Raw genomic sequence first — 24,748 nt, forward strand, 5'->3', positions numbered from 1 at the left:
TAATGCTTGTTTGATGTATTACAACTGTCCTCTTAAAGGAGGGCAATTTGCCACAAGAAAAGTGTGTCAACATTCTGATACTCACATAAATCCAGTGCCAGGTTTTTATCAGCCTATTCGTTCTTGATCTGGAGCTGTCGTGACTGCAGGAATCCATACTCTTTGGTTCTCTCGGTAAAGTCACGTGGGTAGAAAATATAATAGATCACGACGTTTCGATCGCCACACAAGCAAACCGTCTTCACCTGAAGCCTATTCGTGTTTACAACAGCAGCCAGTGATGTCACTTTTGAGAGCTGGGCCATCAATTTACCCACTAACAGAATAAAAATCAGGGGCAGCCAGGTCCAGAATCCCACACCAGGGATTAGTGGGGAAAGAGAAAGTGTTATTTTCATTCATTCGATTTAGACAGGTGGAAATTAAAAAAAACACAACAGCCTCACCATCCGCATGACTCAAGTCTCACGCTACTCACAATGTCCACTTTGAGTCATATGTGCTGTATTTTGGCATGCACACACACAATTACCAAGATTGTTGGGACAAGTGCTGTTTGTGAGCACCTATGTAGGCCGACACAGCATACGAGGAGGGGGTGGTTTGGCTTTGGATGTTTCCCCAGCGGTGATGTTGACACAATACTCTCGGTACTCATTTATGGCTGAGTCGACCAAGGGGGAGGTCTGAGACCAGTTCAGGTATCCCTTGCTGATGTTGGCCATGAGCGTAAATCAAACTCAGGTAGCAGGATTCGTAGCGCAGTGTGCTCATCACTAAACTACCGTGCCCCAAAAAGAGTTGTGCACGCACACAGCCACGCACCCAGACACGTGCATCCACACACACACAGACACTCAGATGCACACACACACAGACACGTGCACGCACACAGCCACACACCCAGACACGTGCATCCACACACACACATAGACACGTGCATCCACACACACACAGACAATCAGATGCACACGCGCATGCATGCCAACCCACACACACATTCATACAAAGATCCTCACTTAAAATTACAGGTTTTCAAGGAAAGTGCTGTTAGTTGGCACAGGTGGAATGGTCTGGCTAGCAATGTAAATGCTCATTAATGTCAGTGCGAGTGTTGACCGCATTGTGCCAGGTATCTATTTTAGTCTGCGCCAACCTGAGAGAGAGCCTCAATTTTGTCTGAAATTGTATTCTCCAGTTAGTGTTGTCCATGGCCAGGAATCAAACTCAGGTTGCTGGGGGGGAAGAAAGAAGCACATTATGAAAGTGCGGTGCGTGTGACGCGCGACCGCAAACGCGACTACATTACGGGGGATCTCCGTGCCGGCGAGTGCGAGGTCGGGCAGGATCTACTGCATCAACGACACGTCGTCATCCATCCACCCACACACACGCACCGAGTCTGGTGATCAGCTGTAAGACGCAGAGTCCGGTGACCATTGGTAATGCAGGGCGCCGTGGTGGCGAGACGTTATCTCCCTCGCCTGCTACGTAGGAGCGCGCGCGTTTGACCCCACCGCCCCTGATGATGCCTATATATTTGGAGTTCGTCCGTTCTCTCTCGCTCTTCCCGTGGTAGCGGAAAGTTTGCTTCGGGTTCTCCGGTTTTGCCCTCCACGTTAAGAAACATGCCTTTACATTATTTGGCTGCTGCTATAAATTCCCACATATGCTAAGCCACTTTGATGAGCTATCATGTGTGGCCAGGCACTCAAGGGCCTGGGTCACATCGCTGCAGACGTAGCAAGATCTGAAATCGCTGCAACCCTCAAAAACGCTAAGATGCCACCTAGCAACATCAGCAAAGATGAGCGCTTTGAATTATCTCAATTAAAAAAGAGAGATGACATTGTCATCCTCTCAGCCGACAAAGGCAATGCCACTGTCATCATGGAAAAAATAGAATATAACAACAAAATTCAGGAACTACTCAACGATGGCAGCTATACAAAAATAAGAAGAGACCCCACCAACAGCCTGGTTACTAAAACCAAAAAATCATTTCTGATTCAACAGCATTAATTCATCAAACCAAACAGTTCTCGTTGAAACCTTCTGCGGCCAGACCACCAAGATTATATGGCCTTCCAAAGATACACAAAGAAGATACACCCCTTCGTCCCATCGTTTCCACTATCAACTCCCCCACCTACAAACTGGCTCGTTTTCTGTCTGATATCCTGCGACCTTTCAGTGGAAAAACCACCTCTGCGGTACTAAACTCTGCTCACCTGGTATCGACAATCAAGGGTATTTCCCTGTCCCCAGACGACCTGCTTGTCAGTTTTGATGTGGTTTCATTATTCACCAAAGTTCCGGTACCTGACACCATCGCAATCATTGAAGACTTGGTTCATCAAGGACTTCATACTGATGTACCCCCCCTGGTGAGACATTGCTTAACCAACACATACTTCACCTGGAATGGAACTTTCTACGAACAGAATGAGGGCACCCCAATGGGCTCCCCCATATCTCCGGTTGTAGCCAACGTGTTCATGGAAAAATTTGAAACTGACGCCATCCAGACTGCCACTTTACGTCCGAACTTATGGAAGAGATACGTGGATGACACTTTTGTCATCTGGCCACATGGCCGGCCTGCTCTAGACCAATTCCTCGACCACATCAATTCCATACACCCAGCCATCAGATTTACCATGGAGGTTGAAAAAGATGGCAAGCTACCCTTTTTGGATGTCTTAATTAAAAGGAGACCTGATGGTTCAATGAGCCACTCTGTCTATAGAAAAGCTACCCATACGGATGCTTACTTAAAACTGGATTCCCACCACCATCCATCCCAGAAGAACTCCCTTATACCATAGAGCCCAATGCATTTCCGACCAGGAACACATTGCCAGTGAACTCAAGCACGTACACCAAGCTCTCAAGGCTAATGGTTACTCCGACTACACAATCCGCAAAGCCATCACTCCAGTCATGAAGAAGGACCCTCTTGAGGAGCCATTCAAAACCATCATCTTAACCTACATTGCGGGGGTCACAAAAAAGATCTCCAAAATCCTGAATAAACACAAGATCCAGGTCCGATTCAACACAGTACAGAAAACCCGTGATCTGGTTCCGTCTGTAAAAGATGTGGTTCCAGACATACAGTACCCTGGCGTCTACAAACTAAGTTGCCTCTGTGGTAGCAGCTACATTGGAGAAACTAAACGACATATCTCGGACCGCATCCGTGAACATGAAGCAGGCTTGAAACACGGTAGGACGAACTCCTCAGCCGTGGCAGATCACTGTTATAATTCAGTGGGCTCACATGACATTGACTTCTCCAAGACGGAGGTTCTCTGCAAGCCATCTGGCTATCATGAGAGATTCGTTCATGAGGCCATCCACATATACAAACACAGAGACAAATTCAACCGAGAAGATGGATTCTGGCTTAGTAACCATTGGAAAGATTTTGATTTAAAGCTTTCGTGACTGCAGTAATTCATATTCTTAGTTTTTTTTCGGTAAAGTCACGTTGAAGAGAAACAACAAAATAACAAAATATATATAAAACAATAAAAAATTCTCACGACGTTTCGACCATAACTCAAACGGTCATCATCAGGTGTGTCGGTTTGCATAAATTTATTTTGAAAACGGCATATCTATTTATTTATTTATATAAAAATAACGTTTGCGTCACGCGCAACGATGGCAGTTTGCCAGGACTAGTCCATCTATTTTTTGCTAGTCCTGGCAAACTGCCATCGTTGCGCGTGACGCAAACGTTATTTTTATATAAATAAATAAATAGATATGCCGTTTTCAAAATAAATTTATGCAAACCGACACACCTGATGATGACCGTTTGAGTTATGGTCGAAACGTCGTGAGAATTTTTTATTGTTTTATATATATTTTGTTATTTTGTTGTTTCTCTTCAACGTGACTTTACCGAAAAAAAACTAAGAATATGAACATTGGAAAGATGTTATAAACCATATTGGTTCTTAATTTATTGTATTTTACGGTGACCTTCAGACCGCAGTCCATTCGCTGGCACTGCCTCTTAATACCTCTCACACCACGGTTAATGGTATGGTTTATAGCATGTGGTATAATATTAAATAGTATAACATTGTAATGTTTAACATAATTCATAAGGCAATATATAGTATCGTAATTGCATAGTGAATATATAGCAGTGTGGTATATAGTTGGGTTCATAGAATAAGACATAGTGTAATGTTACATGTCTAATATTTTAGTCTAAAGTATAGTGTAGTGTAAAGTAACGCATTGTATAATTCGAAGGTGGAATTTGTCTATGGATATGATATTATACCATGTAGTTTAGATTAGAAGGTATAATATTGTATAGTAGTCAAGTTTATAGCATAGTTATAATGCAACACAGGACTGTGCAGCGCACCTTGGCTGTTCTGCTTTGGTATTTTTCTGTGTGCCAAGCCACCGCCCTCCTCCACTCCGGAGGTGGGGCTGAGTAACATGCTAATTCATATGTTAATTTCGCCCACACAGCTTAAAAGACGCGGTCCATGCTTAGCAGTGTTCACTCAAGTGCTGTCTTCTGGACAGACCTATTTCTTCACCTGAAGAAGGCTACTTGTGTTGTGGCCGAAACGTCGTGAGAAATTTTATTTTATTATGTTTTATTTTTATTATTTTATTTCCATTCTACGTGACTTTACCCAAAGAACCAAGAAGATGAACGAATAATCTGCTCAGTAATCTTGACCTGTAGATAAAAAAATATATATGCTGCACGATTGCTCTATTTTTTCTGTATGTGTAATCAGATTCGCATTACTCAGCAGATACAAGTTGATTACCATCAATTATTTGACAATTCCCACAATCCCTAGCTCGGATTCGTGACTCAATTCTTGTAATTTAATACAATTGCTAACAGGGCCGGTTGAACCGTTACATCACGCAATGAAGGGCATTTTCTGGAAATTAAATGATTGACCTGTCAAGTGGTTCAACGAAAATCAAGCTCACAATTTAAGAATGGATTGTTGCCGCATTTTTGTCACCTCATGTGCATTGTATCTCATTTATTCGGTGTCGTTTATGGTTCTTGTCCCCTCCATTAGCCGAAAAGAAACATTTTCATATAACTCACATATATCGTAAAACAATCGGTTGTCAAACACATTTTATACACAGTTGGCTACGTACGGTGCGAAATAAGTTCAACGCACATACGTACATTATTGTGAGCATAACAATCGATCCCTCGAGCACAATTACAACTTCCGGTTTGTTCTGTTCAGAAAAGCCCGAGTGAGCGCCTGAACGCTCAGGAAATGTATCCCTCTAGTGATACCGCGCTATTTTCTATCCCCCTTCTTATGTGATGGTACCACAATGGCCCCATTGCATTCCTGTGTCGTCTGTTCCCTCATCTGTGAAGCATTGTGAGCAGTAAACGTGCACAGAAGTGCGCTTAAGGGGAAACCAGTGCGAAATTAAGAGCAGGGAAGGTTTGCGGCAATCAATGGTTTTTTTACGATCAAGCAAATGTTGGAGAATAGCCATGAATATCCGAAGGATATTCACATTTATTTTGTGGACTTTGTTTTGATGGGGGTAAAGGGATATGGGAACATGTTTATTGCGATGGCATTCATGGCACGATTATCAGACTTACAAGGAAAACCATCAGTGGTTTGAGGTGAGAACCAATATTCAGAATCTGAATCTGAATTTAGACCGGAGGAATCCGATGAGCTCTGGAGCTCTTTTTCAAAGATGTCCACAGTACGGGCGGGTCAGCTACGTCCTTGTCGTGTTACCTGCAAGTACCCGGCTATGTCAGCCACGTCTGAAGAAACGGAAGCTGCAGCTAGCTGGCCGAATCGTCATAATCGCGGCAACACATTGACGACCGTTGCACCTCCCGTCGAGGCCTTAGGCTCCAGGGCTGTGGGGACAGCACTCCGTGTTCTTTATCTGGTTTTATGTGTGAATGTCACACGTTAAAACATTCACTACATAAAATCCCACAGTGTTTAACATTGTGCCGGACTATGTGTTCACTAGTGCCATTGATAGTTATAGGAGCAGCAATTATATCGAGGGACCATAACGCACCATTTGCAATTGAAAGACCAGGCGGTGTGCGGGCGATGCATGCTTTATGAGCGAGGAATCATCCATAGAATCTCCATTCGAATCAATGGCGATTGCTGCATCGCCATTCAAATAAATGGGATTCTATTGGATGACCCCTAAGGCTGTCAAAGAATCCCATTCAGTTGAGTGGTGCTGCAGGAGGCAACTATGAAATGAATGGGATCGTCGGAGAATCCCCATTCATGTGAATGGTGATTCCTGCGTCCCTTTTCAAATGAATGGGATTCTCAGTGACTGTTATAACCATCAGCGTCAGATGGCATGCTCACCATTTTAGAATTACAATGAAATGAATAGGTAATCACCAAAATAAAAATCGTGATTCCTGTAGAAATCGTCCGTGTTGGGATAGTGGGATTTGGAGATGATTCCTGCAAGTATAGCCCAGCCTGTGCGCGCATTGCTTTACAGTCGTGCGAAGTTTAACTTTATTATCAGAGCACGTTTGTTTGCATGTTCACCACAAGTACGTGTGGTTAATTCAGACTTGATTCCTTGAAAAAGGTATATATTTAGTTGTTTGAACATCTTAACACATGTTTTATTACCAGAAAGGGTGAAACACGTTCTTATTTTTCATACGTCATTTTTTATTCATGAATAAAACTTATCACCTTTCATTTTAAAGTGAGTCCCAGATATTACTTTAAAAAACCCAACCTAAATAAATAAAGGTAGAGTGATAACTAGCACACTGCTGCCTTATGCTTGTATTTATATTAGCTGCACAATAGTGTTGTTACAATGTGGCTGTCACATAACAGAAACATAATTTGTCCAACAAAACAATTTTATTAGAAAGCTACTGGAGATATGCACTTTAAATATATTTTTTTAACTAATTTCTTCAGAACTGCCTTTTGAATTTAGTTTATTGTCCTTCCCTCACACCTCCTATTAGCATGGTTGGCTCCGGACAGTGCGAAAGAGGATCAATATGCATACAATGAAAATTAAATAGTTTTTTTCAAACACAGGAGTGAATTCCTGTAGACTTCAAAAGCAATTTCTCTGCAGCATTTCAAATCACACGTTGAGAGAGAAAGCAGAACTAGAGTCACACTTGCCCCCACTCATCTAACCTCCAATCTCAACAAAGCGCACACACACACACACGACAGGCAGACTGCTGCTCATTCTTAGCCCAGGATCAGACACACATACACGCGCGCGCATAAAAATCGATGCCTTCTTGCTTTCAAAGCACAAAAAAACGTATCCACCAACATATGCGCACATACGCGCACACACACACACGTTACATCATACACTTACTCATCATGCCCAGAGGGATAGCGGGCTAAGTCGACTCCCAACAGGGATTTGAACTAACGACTGTGAGTAGGCACTCGTACAAAGTGGAAATATTATCTCATGAGAAAAACTGAAACGTGGCGCGTTTGTGTATGGTCACATGAGTGTGAGTAGGAGCTATAACTACAACATGCCTAAAAAAATGTGTGAATATTTTCAGATCTGGTTCTACTGAAACTAAAATGACGGTGGCATAAGGTTAAAGGACAATGACATTGATTGACATTAACTCTCCATGAGATACAAAAAAACGCGTGGCAGTAGCTAACTTTACAGATTACAACAAAGCCTCATTTGCAGCCCAAGCGACGTAATCTGAGGTCAATCGGCGGATAAACATTACACCACAGCGGACGTGACCCATACGAGCAAGAAAACCCTTTCCTTTGCGTCTGAGCTGCAAAAGGAAACGCGTGGGATGTCGGTGGCTCTCGCACGGCCGAAATGAAGGAACAGCGACAGAAACTGGAGATGATGGCCCGTGACAAGTGCGCATGGCACACGGCGCTCACTCACTACCCACCCACCCCCCGACTAAATGCGTTTGCACAAAGCGAATCCAGCCCGGTCTGGGTGGTCAGGGTTTGGTGGGCGGTGAGGTGGGGGGGGCCCGCAGCATTGGCGCGCGCGTGATGAGCCCTGCGAGCCGCACTCTCCTGCATCAGCAACATGGCCAGCATGCTAATGGTGCCGCAAACCGGCACGGCCTCCGCAAGAAACCCGCCCGCGAGCAGACGCATGCGCAGGCGCAGGCGCGCGCGCGCGGGCACGCGCACGGGCGGGCACGCACACGCGCGTAACACGCACGTTGCAGAACGCGCGCACACAACATAAATACGCCTCACGTGCACATTATTACATAGGCGCGCACACGTACGCACATACACAACACGCACGTGCACATTACATAAATGCGCACGCGTACACAAAATACGCACGTGCATGTTACATGCATACGCACGCGCGCGTACACATAACACGCGCGTGCACATTACATAAATACGCACGCGCGCGTACACACAACACGCACGCGTGCGCTGGTGTTTTATGTATTTGCCACCATCTAGCCGTGCGTCTGCTGAATTTGAAGCCCCACTTTTTTTTTTGGCGCAGCACGATTCTGAAAGAATCCCTCGTGAAATGCGGTGCGTTAGAGATGCCCATAAAATTTATATTGAATTCTCTATGAGCAACAAACAAAAACTAACTTGTTTCGTGATCCTGACTAAAAAAGCTCCCGCGAGATAAATCGGGTCAAATTGGTTGATTGACCTTAGCTTTATTTTTTTATATTCCCCGGGGCAGCAAGAAGGTGGCATATACGCCGGTATAGCCAGCATCAAGTTAAGGTGCCAGTATCTCTGTGAATAAAACCATGCATTCATAAGGAAAACAATTAAACAAGTGTTGTGAAAAAGGTTATTCTAAAAAAAAAAATCTATATTCTCTATTTTGTGCGTTTAAATGTTCAGAAAATGTGTGAAAGTAACAAAAATAAGAAATCTAATTAGTCGAATAGTGTATAACATGCAATGTTGTTACAGTTATTTTCCAATGCTGCAAAAAAAAGCATATTACAAGTATGTCCAACATTAAAATTTATGTTGAAATGTTTAAAACAGGCATGCGTACACACGACGGCAGATGTGCCGTGTGGAAGCACCTATTATTAACGCAGGCAGGGCTCCACAAAGAGGTGGTGTGATCAGATTCACAGTGGGCTTGATGTGGTTTTTTTTTCTCGACATATGAGACCTATATTTGGTAGTCATTTAACACTGAGTCAACAAATTGGAAAATCAATGCCAGATCCAGACATCCCATGCCACTGTGAAGATACACATGGCCAATAATTAAACTCTGAACGCCAGAACTGTAGAGCGATGCACGATGACCCCACTGCACATCTGTGAAAAATAGCTTTATAGCTCATCGGATTCCTCATCGGATAAAGACTGATTCTGATCATTACCCCCACCAAGGAATCAGATACTCTGTTTAGCTTTACAGGTCCTTTGGAAAAAGTACTGTTAGTGAGCACCTATTAAACAGCTTTGTCTCACCAGTGCCGAGTTATACACATCACCGAATTAAGATTGAGTACTTATTTAAGACTGAGTTGACCTAGGGCAACTCCAGTGCAAGCATTGATAGCACTTGTCACTGCTGTTAGACGTCATCGGGAATGGAGCCCAAGCCACCGGGTTCATAGCCCAGTGCGTGAACCACTTCACCACCATGTCCCGACACACACACACAAATAAACTAAACAACAAGCGGGCTATGCTGACTAAGTGTAAATGTAGCGAGGGCTGCATTTGCTAAAGCTGCCAAACGGTTAATTGAGCGAGACCGTAGCATGGAATTGCCCAGCTCGCACGAGGCCCCAGGGCAAATAGAATTTGCAATGAAAATAAAGCTCACCTCTCTGTTAATGCCAGCAACAGCAGCACTCCCTATTGCATCTACATTCCGTAATTTCAGCACCAACACACATGCACCAACACACATCCGTACTACTGCCATCTATTTCCCCATCTAGCTGTGGAGCGACTCCTGTGATGGTCCCTAAATCAGACAAGCGGCCCAACCTCTGTCAGTCCGTGTTAAGAGTCCCCAGCCAACCACGCATGAGCGCCCCTATGCATCCCAGCTTTGGATTTGGTTCTAGTTTATGAAATTAATATAATGGGATACTTTGTAGGTGGTGGAAATTCCAACATTTCAATAGTAGAAGGGGCATTCTGTCTACAGCATGAGGGCACTGTTTGAAATAATAGATAAATTAATCAAACACGAATACATACACACTAACAAGTGGGTTTCTTTAATCATTATAGAATGTAGTCTCCTTTAAACTAGGAAGCTGTGGGCCTTCCGGATCAAGTCGTTTCTATTAGTTTTTATTGAACAAGCAAAACTCTAAACCAGTTTCAACTTCACTAGCACTCATCAGAAAGGTATAGCCAGTTATAATCATTATGCTGCTGTGTAGTCCATTGGGCAAGGTTGGCTTACAGGAATACAGGGAAGCCATTCAGACATAGACAAACGTGTAAGGAACAATTTCAAATTGATGCCGGGACATTTAATCAAAACGACAAGATATGTTTATGTAACACAATTTTTGTTCCTGGGTAGTGTTATTGCTTATGCCTAAAAAGTATACACAAAATAGCTATTATTCCCCATAAACTTTCTTTTGTGACCAGGACAGTGATATTTTGACATTTACCTATTTTCAATGAGAAAACGGGCGAATTTGTGTTTTCGTTCACATAAAGACAGAAAAAACAACATATTAATCAAAATTAACATGTATTTATACTAAAGTAATACAAAAATGACTACAAAAGATTTAGACACCAAGGCGCACTACCACAGGCGGGAAATAATAGCCATTTTCTTTACTTTTGAGGCATAAGCAATTAGGAAATAACAGGAACAAAACTAAAATGTAATCTCGATTTGAAGCTTTCGTGACTGCAGGAATCCATACTCTTTGGTTCTTTCGGTAAAGTCACGTAGGTAGAAAATAAAATAAATCACGACCGCTTGTGTTGCGATTGAAACGTCGTGATTTATTTAATTTTATACCTACGTGACTTTACCGAAATAACCAAAGTGTATAAAACAAAAATAGCGTTGGTGGACGGTGCTTTTTCTGGAAGATTTTGCTGCTTTTTCCTGGATTTTTCTGTTTGCGCATAGTCACTTTAAGATGTTTTCTTGTTCATGTTTTTGTTTTTTGTTTGTTGCGGTTGCACCCGATTCAGGGCTCTACCAAATAAATGAAATAAAAATGTTACACAGTGTTTATAAAACACTTTCATTGAACTTTCCCTGTTGTCCGTATATATTCTTTCAAATCTTTGACGCTTAATATCTTCGGATCTATGAAGATCCGAAGCTGAAATGTTATACATAGACTCGTCTCTCGTGACAATTCAAGATTTCATTTAAAAAAACGGTCCAGGTCCAGCTGATCCTGGTCCTCTTCGTGGTTTAAAAAAAAATATTTTTGATTTAAAGCTTTCGTGACTGCAGGGATTCATATTCTTGGTTCTTTCGGTAAAGTCACGTAGAAGGGAAACAATAAAATAATAAAAATATAAAACAATAAAATTATCACTACGTTTCGACTGCAACACTAGCAATCATCATCAGGTGTGAAAACCACAGCAATATTTTTTTTATTATTTTATTGTTTCCCTTCTACGTGACTTTACTGAAAGAACCAAGAATAATTCAATTAATACTCACATTCTACCCCCCCCCTATTTAAAAATCACGAATGGTAGCGCCCAACCACGCGGTGCAACGTCTCGTCCAATCAGAGCGGCTGTTGCTGGCCAGCCTATGAACAATGAGAGGCCGCGCTTGTATCGCCGCTCGTCATGGCGCCGGAGCGGCCGCCTGTGGCTTACCTCCGATCGCGAGGCGAACTTAAATTTTAAAATAATTACATAGTTATAATCGTAATAAATAGTATTATCGTTTGCTTTGTCACGCCCGTTCCGACGCCACTGAGGGCTACATGGTTATGCTGAAGTTGGACGAGGAGGTGAGAACTATGATCGTGATTTTGAATTGAATGCTATCGCGATTCAAATTGTCAAAGTAAATGTTCTAATTATTATTGTTCGTATAAATGCTTTAAAGTTAAGTGCTAAACATGTGCGTGTCGAATACGGTGTCGCGATATGAACTGGTGTGGGCATATGCGCGCATTGTTAGAGAATCACAGTCTATAGGCGCCTTGCCGTATTTTATTATACAGTACAGTAGTACCCAATGGCAAACGCGACAAATTAAACGCGCTATACGTATCGTGTCGTTCTACTTTGCAATCGGGGTGATCGTTATTTTAATTGTAATAGCCATGCTATTAACCTTTAATTACCTAGACTGTTGTATAGAAATGCGCACGCTTTCATTTATTGTAGGGTTAACAAAGGAAAGCCATCTTTGTCATCTCTACAGGGTCATAAAATTGGTACCACTTTGTGCGAAGTCGTCCTGCCATGGGAATGTGGAATTTCCACTGATGAAGATGTGCACCGCACTAATGCCCATACGAGCATAGAGACCTTTTGTCAATCCACTGCTGGATGAGGGCCTACACACGCTGTGCTGTTTGTGGAGGCCGTTTAACCATACTTCACCCCGGCTGGTCAGTGCGGATGGTGAAGGCGGGCAGAATATACGTATAGTACAACTCGATATACACACAACGTGGCCCTCCAGCCCTATGACAACCTCTTTGTGCATGGTGGGCACCCATCCTGGCACTGTGCAAGCTCAGATCTGCTTGGCTTTGGAGGTCCGACCAAATGCATCGCTCCGGATGACCGCTGAAAAAGTATGATCTTGAGTTTTGATTATAGTGTGCTGATCTTTAAAGGTGCATTGAAAAATGTTGACACTCCTGCTGTTATGGAGTGACTCATGCTGCCAGCTATGGCTGCAAAGTTTGGTCGTACATGTTATGTATATCGTTTATTGTTAAATTTAAATCACAGTTCCTATGATTACTGTTACATTGTTTTGATAGCTTTATTTTGGTGATTCGAAAACGTATGGTTTAGACATGTTTGTTTGAAGTACAGAATTAGCCTGATAACTTTAATCTAAATTGTCTTATGGTTGTTATTGTTTGACTTGCATCGCACTGGATTTTTGCACACAGCGTTTAAATGCGGTGTTTTTTTCCGGCAGACTTTGCTGTTTTTTTCCTGGATTCTTCTGTTGTGCGTAGTCACTTTAAGATGTTCTTTGTGCATGTTTTTGTTTGTTGCGGTTGCACCCGAGTCAAGAGCCGCATGGCTCACAGGGCTATACCGAATAAATGAAACTAAAACGGAAAAGTACTCGCGAACAAGACTCGCTCCAACAGTCTGTTAAGGCTATACGGGGCACCCTCAGACCTTAATGCATATATATAAACCCTATGATATGTAGAAGCTATTCAGCGCTTCCCGTTAATTAAACCATATAAACAAACAAAAAATGTTCCATTGCTTTACAGGGGGTGGGAACAGTGGTGAGTGCACTGCACTGAATCCAGCGGCCGCAGTTTTGTTCCAGGCCTCATGTTCTTCTGTACTATGGACAGAGCAGGACGACTTCTGCAGAGATGGAGCCATGAGATCAGCTTGTGTTGCAGGCGCGAGAGATTGAATGTGAGAATGGCGACAATGTGAGGAGGCTCTGGTTGAGCAATCTCGGCTAACATCAGTGGTGAGTAATATCTGAAGCAGTCCTGAGCTTCACCAACTTGCACCGACTATCGTGGTGAAGTATGGTCAAACAATCCCTATAAGGCCTATGTCCAGTGGTGGATTGACAGAAAGCGAGTACAAATATGATTTTGCCATTAACGCACAATTTCCTGCGAAAAAGCAGGTTAACGTCCTCGAGGGCCTAAGACTGATAAAATGCTAATCAGTCTAATTATTCATGTAAACCTTGACCATTTAAGTGCAAAAACAAAGAGCAACATTTAGAGTTAGGTTATATCTGCAGTCGGGGGGCACTTTGGGCGATTGTGCCCATTCACTTAAAAACCAAAACACACTGCTGTGGCTGCGCAAGACTAGCAACCAGGCCAACAATAATCCAATGAAACGCTGCTCCCTCGGACAACATTCTAAGATAACTAAATTCTCAGGGTGGCTCACACAAGTTCACAACCTCATTGCCCCCAAGCACCCCTGGCAACTGTCAGCTTTCACCAATCTCCACCAAATAGAGCATGCACACAAACACGCAGCATATTGTAGATATTTGTTTACTACTATAATGAACCAAGAATGTGTCCCGCGCGTGACGTCACTACACGTTGGCCAGCCCCCCTCATTGATAATCATGAACAGGTGACGTCCTCCACATGGATCCCCCCCTCATTAATAACCATGAGCAGGTGACGTCACTCCACATCGAACAGCCCCCCTCTGTCATAATAATCGAGGGGGTGACGTCTTCCAAATGGACACCCCCCCCCGCCATTTATAATAATTAGCAGTGACGTCACTCCACATGGGGGGGGGGGGCGATGCGCCTCCTCCCCCCTCCTCAGCGTCAACTGACAACCCTCACTACAAAGGCAGAACCCTCACGTCACGTGATCTCCGTAACGCTGTTGTTGAGACATTGAAGTAAAGAGGACGTCATGATGAACAAGGGATTACAACCTTAAAATGAAATAGGTCTGTGTCACCGCGCCCTTACAAATTGCACACGAATGGATGCAATGAATATCACGTCGCGGTCTGCTTTTCGCTTGCAAGTTTCAGATTTACTGAAATACACGATAAATTCAAAATTATGGGTCGACTCAGCCCATCTTTCTCAAGTCAATAGTGATTGTCGTATCGATAGACTGGCCCCTGCCATAGTACTGCAGAAATTCAGCCACTGGCTAAGAAATGTGCATGACATTCTGTTGTCCAATATTAAAGTGGCACTACATAGTTACATGAATAATGACACAAGTATGTACATGTGCAGCCCTATTTGTCAATCCACTGCTGAATGAGAGCCTCCTCACTCCGTGAAGGGCATGGGGGTTGTTTAACCATATAATGTTTCACTGGGCAGTGCAGGTTGGTGACGATAGGGAGCATGGGGCATCGGAGCATAACACAGTAGAGCAATTGAAATTTCTGCACTGCCCACTGCTGACAATATAGCCTCGCATTAGCCGATAACAACTGTTTAAAGTATGCCACTCACCCATTCAAGTGCTGCTTGGCTTCAATCCTGCTTAGCCTATGAGTTCTGACAATATCAGGGAAATGCACGGGCAATAGGATCAAAGGCGATGACTTAACGCTCCCGACACCCTTAATTCACGGCAGCGATGGGGTGCCAGTATAATTCCCGCCGTGGGCACTGGGCGTCCACCAGAAGGCTCGCATGAATGTTAAACGCTGAATTTCCCGAGTGGCTCCGCACGCCGGTAACCAAAAGCAAGTCCTGCAGCAAAGTAGGAACACAGCGCCGCGATGTCTCACGTGTCCTCTGAGATCTCCTTCTTCATAATGGCATCCGATGTATACGGAATGGCAGGCAAAGGAGAGAGCGCGTCCGAGAGAATGACCACCGCAGAGATGGAGCAATGGAGATCAGCCCGCGTGCAAGAGTGAGATGGGTTGCGAGAAAGGCAACAACATTAAGAAAGCTTTGGTTGAGAAGTGAATAGTGCATGGCTGTTGATGATGACGGCAACGCCAGTGATTGACTTGCAACAATGACAACATTCAATGCTGTGTTGACTTTTGCTTTGGAACCAATTCATTGTTGCAAAAGGGGTCATGCGTCTCAGTGGCTTCTCATACACTTCATGAATATATAGTACTGTACCGTTTTCATTGTCGACTATCATAGAAAAGTGCACTCGCGTACACACGTGTGCACCGTAGTAAAATAAATTGTTCATTTCTTCTGGCTTGAAGGCCAAGCTAAAACCCGACCAGAGCAACAATGCGATCTTACAATTCAGCGGCACACTTGACTGCCCGTTAGCAGCACCAGCAGCTCTTTAGCTAATTGCTCTGCGTAGCAGAGCGTCATTACCATGGCCATGACGTGCGTACCCACGTCTTTCACTACTTTTTTTTCAACATAGTGCCAAGTTCCTGCGAGACCGCTATATGACGCGAGCAAATAAAACACCCAGTATAATATCAACCGCAAAAAGTGGGTGCCAAATGCTGGCTGGTCAAGCAGCTGTAAACGCAGCAGGCATAACTCATACCTTTTTGTTGCGTCGATACATTTTGCGGCATTCAATTTACGGCCGCGTATTCTCTCGGTGTTGGGCGTGATTAAGCCGCGCTTAAATCTACCCTTTCTGTAAATAACCACAAGCGAGAAGTTATAATCCCAGCTCCGTTTATTGCGGCGATATATACGTGGCCATCGTAAATCAGCCACGGGGCGCGGGCGGGTGACCGCCGCGGATCGCGCGGGAGCGCGGCCTCAGCCGTCGCGCCGCCAGCCCGTGGCTCGCACGCTCCATGCTCGCGCACGCTCCATGCTCGCACGGCGGAGGAGCCGGGGATCGTGCGTGGAGCGGCGAGCGTGCGACGCCGTTGCGCACATCCGCTCGGTCGCCCTCAGCATCCTTCGCTGTGCTCCGTTGCGACGAATAAAAATAAACATGCCAACGGTATCCAATTGGGGGCATGCTGCCGTGGTGTAACGAGTAAGCACGCTGGACTTGCGATCCAGAGGTCGCCAGGTTTGGTTTGACCCCCCGGCGGGGCAGATGAAACAATGGTACGAGGTTACTTCAATCACCCCTTCACCCTCCTCTGTTTATCCGCAGTATAAACAGGTTCACCGCAGTTAGTCGATTGGTAGTTTGAGGATGGTTGGTTAGAGTGTGGATCTGCTCACCTCTTCCAAAACGTGTGGTAAGCGTGGAAGAGTAGGCCAAATATTCTCCAGAGAAGCTCCCTTGACCTCCCTCTAGTGGAGGCCCTCCAACCCTCCAGAGAGGTTATCGAGAGCTCCTTCTATTGGAGGTGCTTGCAAGTATATGCAGGGGTACATCTTTGCATTTCCCACCTATATCCACTACCTAAACCTGTCGGTGATGAAGCTACTGACTAAAGGGGGAATTGTCCTTTCTCAACAAAGCCACGTGTTGTATTAGCAAGCATACAGGAGTCCAATACATAACGTAGCGTGCGGCCATGTACAATTAAAATGGTAATCGCAGTCGCATTCCGTTGCTTAGCGACGTGGCCTTGAAGAGCGAGCGTTGAGCCTGTTTGGAGAATGAGCCTCTTCTACTATGACACGTACGATCACTAATGGGTAAGAAGAGCACTAGACACCTATATGTGTACCACAGTTCAGGGTTACTGCCCAGGGATCACATCCAGGAAGATATCTAAACGATTGTTGGGGTTCATTGTTCATAGATGCAGATGAAGGCAACTTTTCAAGATTCGTTATTGATGCCCAAGGCTCCGAGCCAGTTTCTACGATGTCATAGTCACATCATAGACAAAGCTACATTTTATATACATTGTATATGTTGCCTATAAACACGGGTAGTTAATGGTAATATATGCATTACTAAATGTGTCAATTACACCGTTGTACACGTCCTCTGTACACACAAGGGGCTATATATCGAGCACCTATTCAGCCTGCCACAGCATCTAAGGTGGTAGTTCGGTAGGCATGATGTCCAGCCACTTTTATCTCCCTTGTGTTCTTGAACTGTACGAGGTGCTCATTTCAGGCTGAATCAACCTATGGGGAGCTCTGATCAGGTTTGGATACAAACCGCCAATGGCTTTGCATTAGACCAAGGATTCACTTGGGTAAAGGTGGAGGGGTGGCACAATGGATAGTACAATGAACATCAACTCAACGATCAGAGTTAAATTCTCAGCAAATGGCTTTTATTATTTCTATGTACATGCCACACACAATCACACACACTTGCCCGTGCATAACATTAGAATAACTCTTGGGATGTTGCCTAGAACAACCTCTGGATGTGCAGTTAATTTAAATATGAATGACGAGCAACAATAATGCATAATTAAGGCCAACAACCCTGGTGTTTTAGCCAAGGCCTAATTTGTCGCCCACATTTGCTGGAGGAATTAACTTGTCCATATTTACTTGATGTCCCATGTCAGGTGCAATCAATATGGATAATTGAGTGATAGATAGTTAGTTTCCCACACTACGCTCATTAAGAATCTGGGGCTGGCCATACATGACAAGCGCATTTATATCAGAAACATCCAGCTTGCTCACTTTTTTGCTCAAATAACTGACTAATGTAACGCTCAAATATAATCTTGATTTGAAGCTTTCGTGACTGCAGGAATCCACACTCTTTGGTTCTTTCGGTAAAGTCACGTAGTTAGAAATAAAATAAATCACGACGTTTCGAACGCAACACCACCACCACCACCCGCTTTCAGGTGAAAATCACGACAGCTGCGATGTCTGCTGCAAGCAGCATAAAGTCTGCTTATGTTGCGTTCGAAACGTCGTGATTTATTTTATTTTATTTCTACCTACGTGACTTTACCGAAAGAACCAAAGAGTACGCTCAAATATAATTATAAAAATAATCGTGCAGAGCCCTGGTTGATCCACTGCTGGATGAATGCCTCTCCAAGACGTGTCAGTCATGTTGGGGGGGGGGGGGGGGTTGTAGCACACTGGTCAGCATGGGTTTGAAAAGCACAATATCACACACCACTGATGTTAGCTTTGGTCGGGAATTGGACTCAGGTAACCGGGTTTGTAGCACTGCGCGGATATAACGGCACCACTGCTGTATTACATAATAGTCGAATTGGGTCCCCGTGCTGAAACAAGTGGTGGCAGTGAATATCTCCACTTGAAGTCTTGAACCTGGGGTGGAAACTCCCCATACATATGGCCGGAATTATTCAACTCTTAATTACGGGATCCTAAACATGGAACTCAATGTATCTACCCTGGAGGGATAACTGGATGAGTTGCCTTACAAGCACTTGTGCGTTTTTGACTGTAACATGAGCTACCTAACCACAGAGACACGTAGCCACATTCGGGAATTCTGTAGTCCATAGTCGGTGCAGATTAGAAGGCGCAGACCCACTGAAAATTCCGCATCTCACAACAATCGCAACTGTGGTTTCAGAAACTGACCTGGCCAATACCAACACCGCCTAAAGGATCAGCCTCAAACCCTGTAAAGAATAATAATACAAGGCAATGTGATGTTTGCTGGTTAAATTAAGGGTATTGAACTAAACATTTAAATTGTGCATTGAAACAGCCACCAATGTTGCGTCATTTCCTAGAATTAATAAAATCCCTTGGTGACCGTATACAATGCAAAGGTGGATCCCATTCAAAGCTCCTTTAGCAGTCACACCAATTTCTACATACAAGATAAATATATGTAATTGCTGGATTAAAATAATTGTTACATTTGGGTCATTTTATAATCGGTAGGATTATAGAATTAAGGGGAATGGCATTAACGCGAGCCAACAGAGCATGCATCATATTTTTTTTTGTTCACAAACATTGTTTTGCATATAATTCAATAAATCCCATGGACAAATACATACGTTTAAAGTAGCATGGAAGACAATGACATGAAATGTTCATTCATGACCTTTTCCGTTTCATAATTAATTTTGGGTCGGATCGTGTTGAGTAAAATTTCAATTTGGGTTGTACATCCACCACTACCTGACACATACATACAAATCACTAAAATTGTCAAGTGAAAAAAACAGGCGCCAATGTGTATTATTGCTTCGGCACACCAGTAAGCAATTTGGTACAAATGCTGCCGCTGGTAAAGTAGTTGCAACCAGCATCACAGAGTTACCAAGAGTGTCAAAATCTCCCCCAATCTTGCCTTTGGCTTTAAATACTGTAGGTGGTATGATGTCATTAAACAATCTTTCCAATTATTTTTCGCTTTACTAGCACTCAGGTTTCCATTTTTAATGTTAGTCGTAGTTAGGCCCATTTTAGGGATGCGCCACATTACCACTGCCCACGTGGTTTTGCCAGCCTTGCTATGCTTATCGCCAGAGGAGAAAAATATTCTTGGCTCATCAGCAATAAGGGTAGCCAACAGATACGGTGTTAGAATCTACGATGTCCTAAATCACAAGAACATGAAACGTCCCCACATGTTTCTTAATTACACTCCATGCAATTATGATAATGTTAACATTGCAGGAATTAGTGTTATTAGACTACATTTCGTGAGGGATGCTGCCTTGGTGTTACGGTGAGCCCACTGCACTTATAAGCGGGAGCTCACCGATTCGATCTCCCGAAGTGGCACAGGTAATCAACAGGACACAGTTGATGAGGTAAAATGTGGGTACTCCAACATTCCAAAACCTCTGGTTAGCATAGAAGAGTAGGCCAAATCGCCTCTAGAGGGATTATCTAGAGTTCCCTCTAGTGGAAACCCTTCTGCCATCAGTGGCACGAGCAAGCAATGTATCAAGTGTAATGTGTTAAAATCTGATTTATTAAGCAACATTTTCAATATAAGACTCAATCGAATTATCACCATCTGTTGCCTCCTTGTCTCTCTTCTACGATTACTACGATCATGGTTTACAGCTGCCCCACTACACAAAGGAAAAATTATCTTCATTCTTTAAGACATCTCAGCCTTTGAAACTCCCTTCTGTTTTTCCAAACCTCGTAAAACCTGCCCCATCTCTTGTCAACGCTCACCAACGATTCTGATTTAGTTTGCTTTGCAACTGCACATTTTGCGATGCAAACCTTCAAATTTCGCCTTAAATGTATAAATGTTTTACTCAAGAGAGACCAGTCTAGTCTCATTTGCAAGAGAAACCTGGGGTATTAGTCTGCCAGTAGGGGGCGATGAGTGTCATGTATGGTCCAAATTGAGTAATTAGGCATGCAATAATTATTCAATGCACCAATATAACAAATATTACCATTTTGATTTAAAGCTTTCGTGACTGTTTTATATATATTTTATTGTTTCCCTTCAACGTGACTTTACCGAAAGAACCAAGAATATAAATATTACCATGTTCACAATACAAACTTCAAGTTGTATATGTAAGAATAGATTATTTACAGTTAATGTAAATGTACACATTAATACAAAAACAAGTCTTATTTTACCAGGTAAGGCCCACGAAGCTGTATAGTTCTTTTTCAGAAGCGACCTGGGGACAAATTGTAGCTCAACGAATTGGCTGATCATGTGGAAATGTATTGCAGCCAAATACTCGAAACGCATGTTTTTAAATGTGGGAGGGAAAAACCAGAGGACCCGGTAAAAAATCCAATCGACCATGGGAAAAACATGCAAACTCAAAATATACAGGCGTCATGGTCGAGATCAAACCCACGACCTCCTGCATACCAGGCAAGGTAGTTAACATCTTGTCACTGTGGCACCCTTAAGTTATGTTGAGACCAATGGAACAGAAAACACAAACGAGACTGAAAAAAATAAAAACAATACAAACTAGGCGATAAAAAATAAAAAAAGAACAAATTATATAATCCAATTGCAACTCCAAATCGTGACAATTTCTCAAGTCACTAGCAGAGCAGTGAATGGATATATCGGCCTACTTTCCTGGGAACCATTATTTAACAAAAAATAAATACATTGGGGTCTCATTTGGCGGAGGCGATCAACTCAATCACGGCAGATACCCCTTGCATAGCAGGAGAAATTTATCTCTGTTGGTTGAAAAGCGGCAGATTACAAGTTGAAGGAATACTCTTCCAAAGTGAGCATCCGGATATCAGCAGCCTCGGTTATAATCCCGACAAGGATAAATTGTCCCGCATGAGCTGAAAGTGCTAACCGCGTTAACAATCCGTGCCTTTTTCGAACCTCCGCCACTCCCCCCTCATCCCCCTGCTGACCACAGCACCCAAACGCTCTCTCTGGGGTCACAGCCCTAAAAGCCTATTTTGGCCGCTGTGATCCGTCCCCCAAGATTTTAAAAATGGCAACGCCACCCGGGGTACACTCTTGGCATGGAGTCTCCCACCCCCCCTCCTCAACGCCTCCCGCCGCCACCACCCGCCACCTCGTGAAATTCCTACAGATTAAAGAGTGCTTGTGAACTTTAGACGAACGCAGCGTGTCACTGCAGCAGCAAGCGCTGATTCACTGGCACCTGCCAAGCCAATCCCCTACCAACCACCTTCATACTGAATCGCTACCTCTCTCTCTCGACCCCGCCTTGTCCCTCCTCTCCCCTCTGCGTCCATGCTGATGACCTCTCGCACCGTGGTTCAAGTCCGTTTCCAGTGGTGGGTGCGTTAATTTTGGTCATAATTAACTGTTCTCTCTCGACGCTGCTCTGGTTTAATGGTTATCATACTCGACTTGAAATCTAGAGGTCGCCAAATTTGATTTCCCAGTGCGGCAGATGAAACAACGGTGCACGTTTCTTAAATGTCTCCGCTCCTGTCCACCTTGCAGCATAAATGGTTACGACACAAGTCGGTCAATCGGTAGGTCACGTTTGGTGGTGTAATGTGTGTCACCTAGAGCTCCCTCTAGTGGACGCACTTCTGCCAGTAATGGCGATAAGAAAGAAATTGCAGGGCTGCTCCTTTACCTGTTTTAACCGGTGGATTAATTGATTATTGATTGAGGTTTTTTGTATCATACAATAATACAATCTTGTGTTTGGTATTTTCAAAGTGGCAACTTGTTTAATTATTGTATGTTTGCTTTATTCAAGCTATGATACATTTATGTTGATTATACGAGTTGTTGACTGTAGAAAGTTGTACACACAGTCGCTCCTGCCGGATTTGCGCAATCCCAAGAGGCCGACACTGTCATTCACCACTCCCTGAAATTGTTTTTGGGGACTTGTTTGTCAGATTGTAAAAAAAACTAACGTAACCATAAAATGTAGTCAAAACACAATTTCTAAGCAACAAAATGTTGCGCACTTGATAAGAGTGCAAGAATTTAGGATCGCCCAGCACATGCTTCTGTTAATCTGATCACAAGAGTGGGTTTTGTAGTAATACGAGTATACATTCCCATTTGGATAAATCCCGTGATACGCATGACTTACTTTTTGCACGGCTTCTTGAGACCCACCTGCATTTAGATGCTGCATAAATCAAAATTGTGACGTAAACTATTACCTTCCTGCTGCACTGTGCTTACACGTTTAAATTTCGCTGTAATGCAAACGCCCTACTGGAGGTGGCTTGACGGGATTCGGGAAAATCAATAAACCGTTATTTTTTCTCGTGTCTGCCAATTGATTGATATTCTAAGGAGCTGAAACGAGTCACTTTTTTCAAAGATTTCATGAAACATGATAAAATAAATGTGCACCAACATGATTTCAAATGTAATTAGAAACTTTAACATCCGTTTTTAGCAATATAAAAAGTCAGCTTATCCTTGAACCAAAACAAGCATTAATCGGTGCTCATCTCCATCGGTGGCTGAGCCAGTGGAGATAATTTCACATTCCTACAGTCTCTGCACAGCACAATCACCATTTATTTCCCACAAAGCAAGACTGATTTTATTGACCCCAGGGGGATGTTGGGCCATTAATTAATTAAGCCATGACCAGGTTTCTAACCCACGATCTTTCTAATTATAAGCAAGGTTCTTTAAACAAGCACCATGTGGCCTAAAAATCCACAGCAGCATAATATTGAATGTCGCCGATCCATCACAATGTCGACGTCGCTCTTCTGCTGCGTGCGGACAACTGCGCAAACAGCTGCCTATGAAACATCTGCACCTCCAGCTCGCCGGGCGTCAACGGTGGCATCGAGAGTGATGGCGCGCGCGCGCCTCTTATCGCGCTCATCTTTCCCAACACTCAGCTCCCTCGAGCTGCCCGACACCTCGGCTGCTGATGCCGCGCATTCCGTGCTCCCTATCCGAGCCGAGTGCCGCGATCGGCCACCAAAAGCCAAATGCGTAGGGGGGGCCCTTCCTTACACCCCGGGCCGTGCCACACCCTGCCAAATATCACTTACCGCGTACGCATGCCAGGAGGCCAGCAGCTGTTCCAAACACAAGCCAGATCCGGGCAAGGCTGGATCCACAAATAAACGTGAATCACCTAACTCGTGTATCAGCCACCTCTGTCAAGCCCCGCATTCCCACAGGAGAAAAGCACCAGGACGTTGCTGCTCTTTTAACCTCTTCGCCATTTCCAACGTTCAGCGCTCTCGCATTGTCCCAGCACGTGTCCACTTAACACCGTCGTTAGCCCAATGATAGCCGTGGGCTGCAGAGCCGCGTTGTCGCCATGTGAAACAAAACCCACCTCCAGAACAAGAGCATCCTCCCTCCTTCACAATTACAAACAAGAGTAATTTTATCAATATGCAAAATATCAACTTCTGCCTATATTCAATTTGATCTTTAAAAAAACACATGTCAATTTATGTTGGCATACAGGTTTATATATGTTGTTAAAGCTCAAAAGAAAATTGTCCAAATAGTCCAAGCTGTACCATTTCTGACAATATCTCAGAGGCTTTTCATATGAATTATCACATTCAAGTCCAAATGTTTTATTTCTCAAATGTGAATTGGGAAATGCTCACCTCTGTTGGAGTCAATAGTCAAAATTCTATTCCTATGGCAGGGACTAATTTTCAGAAAAACCACTGCTGACTTCCCACAAACAGTAGTCATTTCATTTGATGACGATGAGACAATGGGCAAAGTTGAACCCGCAGATCGGACTTTTTGGTCACAACTATCCGATGGTGTTGCGTGCACTCTAACCACAGTGCCCATCTGGGTAGACATTTA

The 24,748-nt window shown here is 43.7% G+C and overlaps 1 protein-coding gene and 1 long non-coding RNA gene across 14 annotated transcripts in view; one reads left to right on the forward strand and one right to left on the reverse strand.

Moving 5' to 3' along the window:
- Positions 1 to 24,748, reverse strand: part of LOC116939631 (ryanodine receptor 2-like) — a 332,153-nt gene that overhangs the window by 304,859 nt on the left and 2,546 nt on the right. The window lies entirely within an intron of this gene.
- LOC142921702 (uncharacterized) lies at positions 11,817 to 23,213 on the forward strand. The gene is made up of 2 exons (XR_012939624.1): positions 11,817 to 11,998; positions 13,463 to 23,213. It is a non-coding gene; the product is annotated as an uncharacterized LOC142921702 (long non-coding RNA).

Source organism: Petromyzon marinus, chromosome 6 (genome assembly GCF_048934315.1).
Source record: "Petromyzon marinus isolate PM22_M1 ecotype Great Lakes invasive population chromosome 6, UKy_Petmar_22M1.pri1.0, whole genome shotgun sequence".
In the NCBI taxonomy this organism is placed as follows: Eukaryota; Metazoa; Chordata; class Hyperoartia; order Petromyzontiformes; family Petromyzontidae; genus Petromyzon; species Petromyzon marinus.